Source organism: Rhinichthys klamathensis, unplaced genomic scaffold (genome assembly GCF_029890125.1).
Source record: "Rhinichthys klamathensis goyatoka isolate OS25496 unplaced genomic scaffold, OSU_Roscu_1.1 h1tg000911l_1, whole genome shotgun sequence".
Classification (NCBI taxonomy): domain Eukaryota; kingdom Metazoa; phylum Chordata; class Actinopteri; order Cypriniformes; family Leuciscidae; genus Rhinichthys; species Rhinichthys klamathensis.
Window position 1 is genome coordinate 170,175 of NW_026607255.1, and position 6,086 is coordinate 176,260.

Consider the following 6,086-nt stretch of genomic DNA (forward strand, 5'->3'; position numbering starts at 1 on the left):
ACATGAGCCCAACGAGCAAGTTTACTACATCATAAAATAAACATATATGGAGCTGATTATGTGGTGCAAACCTCTAGTTTAAAAATCATGCGCTTTGGTAAAAACTTTTTGAGGTCAGAAGAACATATAGTTTGTGCAAGGAAAACAAGTCTTCATCAGTCCATAATCTGTAATCATAGTTTATGTGAAAAGGAATAAACGTTTGACTGCCCCTAGAGTTTACTTTAGCTGAAAACTGCAGTGAATTGTATGTACAGTTTTGCAAAAATGAATCCATTGTTCACCTGGAGCAGATCTAGAAAGATATTTGGAGCTGCAGATCCCTGGATGGAGAAGACTAGAGGCAGGAACATCTGCTGGGATCTAGAGAGGCCCAGCTGGATATTCACTCACGGATTTGAAGATCTGAGGTCATGGGATAGAGCACTGAGAAAGAAACATACATTCACCTGTGAACTCAGAATCAAATCATGGCTTACATGTACTGTATGAGCATGCGGATAAAAACAGATATACAAATTTAGTTTTGTCCAATCAAAAACTCGCCTGTGAATGTCACTTTAAAGTCACTAAAAGCACCTGATGATGATTACAAAGAAGACAAAATCCTGTAAAAAAAGAAAAGAAAAAAGAAACATGGTTTCCACAAAAATATGAATCAGCACAACTACTGTTTTTAACATTGATAATAATCAGACATGTTTCTTGAGCAGCAAATCATCATATTAGAGTGATTTCTGAAGGATCATGTGACACTGAAGACTGGAGTAATGATGCTGAAAATACAGCTTTGATCACAGGAATAAATTACATTTCACAATATAATCAAATAAAAAACAGTTATTTTGAATTGTAATCATATTTTACAATATTACAGTTTTTCTGTATTTTTGATCAAATAAAGGCAGCTTTGATGATCAGAAGAGATGTCTTTCAAAACATTAAAAACATATACCAACCTCAAACTTTTAAATGGTGTAGATTGTAAAACCTTTTGTGTGTGTGTGTGTGTGTGTGTGTGTGTGTGTGTGTGTGTGTGTGTGTGTGTGTGTGTGTGTGTGTGTGTGTGTGTGTGTGTGTGTGTGTGTGTGTGTGTGTGTGTGTGTGTGTGTGTGTGTGTGTGTGTGTGTGAGTTGGTTTATGTGATTTATGAGGACACAAATTTGTATAATGACATGTGTATTACACTGGTATTACAACTTATGGGTGGTTTATGAGGACATTTCAAAAGTCCTCATAAATCAAATGGCTTAAAAAACATAAAAAACAATGTTTTATTAAAAAATTAAAAATGCTGCATGTCTCCTGTGATGGGTAGGTTTAGGGATAGGGGCAGTGTAGGGGGATAGAATATATAGTTTTTACGGTATAAAAACCATTACGCCTATGGAGAGTCCTCATAATGCTGTTGCACCAACATGTGTGTGTGTGTGTGTGTGTGTGCACTGTAAAACCTGATGAGTTAGTTCAACTCAAACCGTTTGAGGAAACCGATTGCCTTAAATCATTTAAGTTTATTAACTCAAACAATTTAAGCTTAAAAAAATATTTGATTTGTGTTCAAGTAACTCAATAATTATTGTTAAGATAACTTGGGTAAATAAAGTTAATAGTACTAATTCCATTCAGTTAATATAACTTAAATCTATGAAGTACACTGTAAACCCAAATAAGTTGGCAGAACTCAAAATACTTTTATTAGTACAAACTTAGTTAGCTTCAAAAAGCTAATCTGCTAACATAGTAAATGCTAACATATTAGCAATAGTATGTTATACAGAAACACTTGCTGTATGAGCACAGTAAAATAAATGGATTATTTGCTCTCAAATCAAGCTGCACGCACCACTTGTCACCATGATGGTAACTATCCTAAAGCCAACATTAACAGAAATTCTTCTAAATTAGCATAACAAAACATGAATCACTACTAAATCTCACACATAACATTAATCTTACACACAAAAAAACATTATATTACACTTAATTTTAGCATTTACTCTCCCTTTCGAGTGCCATCGGCAAAGCATGCTGGGAAATAGACATCCCAGCTGTTTCAGTTAAACTTAAGTTCATCTAAATTAAAATAAATAATTTCATAAAACTCAAAACAATGAAACAGTTCAGTTTACTTAAAATATATCAGTTCAGTGAACTTGAAAGAAAAAGAAAGTGCTAAATACTCATAAAAGTTAATTTGACTGAACTAATTTGTTTAATTTAAGTTTGTCCTACTCAAACCAATTAATTATTTTGAGCATTAGGGTTTACAGTGTGTGTGTGTGTGTGTGTTACGCTATGAAACTGGAAGCTGTAGTTTACAAAAAAGCTTTTTAATCACTGTAAATGTTTTAATGTTTATTACTGTAGATTAATATGTACCACCAGAACAATGTAAAATGGCCACTTGCATACATTTCACCATTACAATGCGTTAAAACATTCAGTAAAATATTGCATGTATTGTCTTGATATATTAAATATACATTTTCAATGTAAATGACAAGAAATCCATATTTTTCCACAAGTTTACTTTTTTACTAAACAATATTTTACTTTAAAATGACATGTTTCTATAAATGTATATAGTCAGGTAACTTACAGTAAACTTTTTACTGTTTATAGTAACTTTAAAAAAAAAAAAATCTAAATTACAAGCATTTTGTACCGTGCAGTGTTGTGCCTGAACGCGTTCAATGAACTCGTTCATATTTTGGGCGAACGTGAACTGAACGTACTGAATTACTGCCTGATGAACGTTACTGTGAACTCGTTCATTCTGGTGTCTGTGAACGCACGCTCTCTCAGTTTAACTTCGTTCAATAGGGTGCCAGATTTCTATAGAGCCTTCCAGGCGAAAACCCGGCTAAAACACACCGTAAACAGGCCTTAATATGTAGCAAAAAAAACACCCAATCTGGCAACACCAGCCACCAGTGTCGCACCACGGCCGCCGCATGCGTCATCAGGACAAGAAGCAGCATGTAGTCGACAAAGCAGCGAGCGAGGAGGCGTCGTGTGATCATTTAAACGAGTTTTATGACAAGGTCGGTGAGGATTAGCCTGGGAAAACCCAGAAAACTTCCGTCAAATTTAGATTTGCTCTGAAAGTTAGTCTGGCAAAGAGCTCATTCAAGCCCATTTCCAATCGTCGAAATCGAGGCACCAATCAGAAACGTTGGGGCGGGCTTTACACGATGACGACAGCGCTGGGATTGTGAAGCAGATTTTGTAGCCTACATTACAAAGATGGATGCCGCCGTCGAACATCAATCGTTCGAATCAGCTATCGCGTCTGTTTTAAGCGATTTGAACGTTTCCTTTTTGTTAAAAACCGAGCAAAGAACAACACTCGGAGAAGTTTCTCCGCCGCTCTGCATACGTCATCTCCTTCATCGCTCTGATTGGGTTTAGGTCTATCCGCGACGTCCGTTGGTGACGCCCCTCTGGAAATGATTTGTCTATGATGCTTTGCCAGACCATAACTCAGTTACAACTGAGAATGGTCTGGTTTTAACCAGGCTAGGTGAGGATGGGAAAAATCTGACATTTCTGTGCAAAATTTGCCCATCGATGAAAATAATTGCTGTCTGTGATTGTATATGGGCTGTGGCAATAATAAAAAAAAAAAAAAAATTAAAAACCTCGCCACAACATATGGAAAAAAAGAACTATGAACTAGTTCATTTTTTGAAGTATGAACTATGAACTGAACTTGTTCATTTTAAAATTTGTGAACTGAACTTTGAACTAGTTCATGTAGAAAATGAACTTTCCCAACACTGGTACCGTGTATATAATAGCGGCCTTGATCCATGGTTCACCTGTTGAATTGGTGTCACATCTCAAAATGTAGCAAAAGAAATGTCATGTCTGACCTGAAGCAAAAGACTGAAAAACAAGAGAAGTCAAACAGCAGCCAAACAAAAGCAATCATCTTTTGATTAAACCTAAGCATCCCCACCTGCTGTAGCAGACAACGTCTTTGATCGAAATTCCAGAGCTCAGCGTCTGACCCCCCGTTTGTGTCTGTTATTTCCGGACAAAAGCACACAGAATCCTGGGATTGTTGTCTGTGCCCCCAGCGCAGCGGCTGCTGAAGGTTACAGCGGCTGGGAAACGTGACGCCGGCCTGAAGAACTCACCGTTCATTAAACCATCAGAGCAACAGGACAGACATCACAGGTCAGAAGGACAGTTTCAGTAGCACTTTACAATAAGGTTTCATTTAGGTAACTACATTAGTTAACATGAACTAACAATGAGCAATACTTCTTCTACAGCATTTACTGTAAACTCTTACGCTTAAAATAATTAATTGGTTTAAGTAGAGCCAACTCAAATTATACAAATTAGCTCCATCAAATGAACTTTTATGAGTATTTAGAACTTTCTTTTTCTTTTGAGTTCACAAAACTGACACATTTAAAGTAAGTTGAATTGTTTCATTGTTTTGAGTTTAATGAACTTGTTTCTTTTAACTTAGACAAACTTAAATTTAACTGAAACTGGGCTGGGATTTCTATTTCCCAGCATGCTTTGTCATGACACTCAAAAAGGGAGAGTAAATGCTAAAATGAAGTGTTATATAATTTGTTGTGCCAGATTAATGTTAAGTGGGAGATTTAATGGTGTTCAATGTTTTGTTTTGCTATAGTTTAGAAGAGTTTCTGTTATGTTGGTTTGTCTTTTGTAGGGTTACCATCATGGTGACGAGTGGAGCATGAGCTTGGTTTGAGTGTGTGTTACACAGTGTGTGTTAAATATTTTACATTGCTGAACTCATTCAGCAAGTGCTATACCATATTACTGTTATCAAAACATGGTTTTACCAATTAGTAAAATAGCATTTATAGCATTAGCTGGTTAAATCTAGACAAATTTCAACTACTTGAAATATTTAAATTGAGATTTAAGTTATGTATTTGGATAATTGGCTTACTCAAATATTTCAAGTTGAGCAATTAAAATGTATGGGTACAAAATAAAAATCTGCAAGTTCTGCTTACTTTAATGTTAAATTTCTTAACTTAAGAATTTTGATGTAACTGATTACCTCAAATTATTTGAGTTTGGCCAATTTCAACATTTACTAATATAATACATTATTAAAATTAAAAGTTGTATTTGTTATATTGTATTTGATATACACACACACACACACACACACCGTATATATATTGAACATTCTTGTTATCTGGTGAACATCTCACGATCATCTCATGTGAACATGGCAATATCTGTCATTGTAGGTGGAGAAGTTTACGATAATATTTACCCAGACTCTCCACGCAGTTGCGAGTTTAATTGAGTTAAGCAGAAGCTTTAGTTGAGGATGAGGAGGTCGGGAGGGCAGTGTTGTCATGCTGAATCAGGGGGTCTTGGACATCCGCCTAAAATAGAGAAAAGATCCAAAACTTCTATAATGTTTGGATATGGTTTTGTCTTTTTTAATATTCTTCTGCAATGACAAATTGACTATTTACCATATGAAATAGTCCTTTAAATAGCACATTTTCCTCCTGTACCAGGTCACAGTTAATGTTTACAAAAGCAATAACCATCCTAGACTTAGTTATCAGTCATAAATCTTTGTTGATCATTATCTGCATTGCTTTTGCTCAAGCAAAAGAATGTTTCTTTATCCAAGTTTACAATAATCCCCGGAGCATATGAAGCATGTTTTAATAAGACTCAAATCCCGACCCCTGTCCCATCATGCTCAGTCCCCTGCAGTATCTTCATCTGGATTTCCGTGATGACCTGTTCTGTTCTGAGGAGATTGTTGGTGGGATTTGGAGAAATGCAAACCATGTGGATGCTGATACCTCAGGCTTTCTCTCTCTCTCTCTCTCTCTCTCTCTCTCTCTCTCTCTCTCTCTCTCTCTCTCTCTCTCTCTCTCTCTCTCTCTCTCTCTCTCTCTCTCTCTCTCTCTCTCTCTCTCTCTCTCTCTCTCTCTCTCTCTCTCTCTCTCTCTCTCATACAGCATTCCCATCTCACCTGCAATCATCTGAGTCTTTCATTTTGTTTTTTGAATTCCTTTGAATTCTTGAAAAGTTGTATTAGCCTAAAGAAAAGTTTATAT

The 6,086-nt window shown here is 36.0% G+C and overlaps 1 long non-coding RNA gene across 1 annotated transcript; it reads right to left on the reverse strand.

Moving 5' to 3' along the window:
• Positions 1 to 456: 456 nt before the first annotated feature.
• Positions 457 to 5,476, reverse strand: LOC130078569 (uncharacterized). The gene is made up of 3 exons (XR_008805944.1): positions 5,279 to 5,476; positions 3,790 to 3,878; positions 457 to 608 (listed from the first exon to the last, which is right to left on the reverse strand). It is a non-coding gene; the product is annotated as an uncharacterized LOC130078569 (long non-coding RNA).
• Between the last annotated feature and the right edge of the window lie 610 nt (positions 5,477 to 6,086).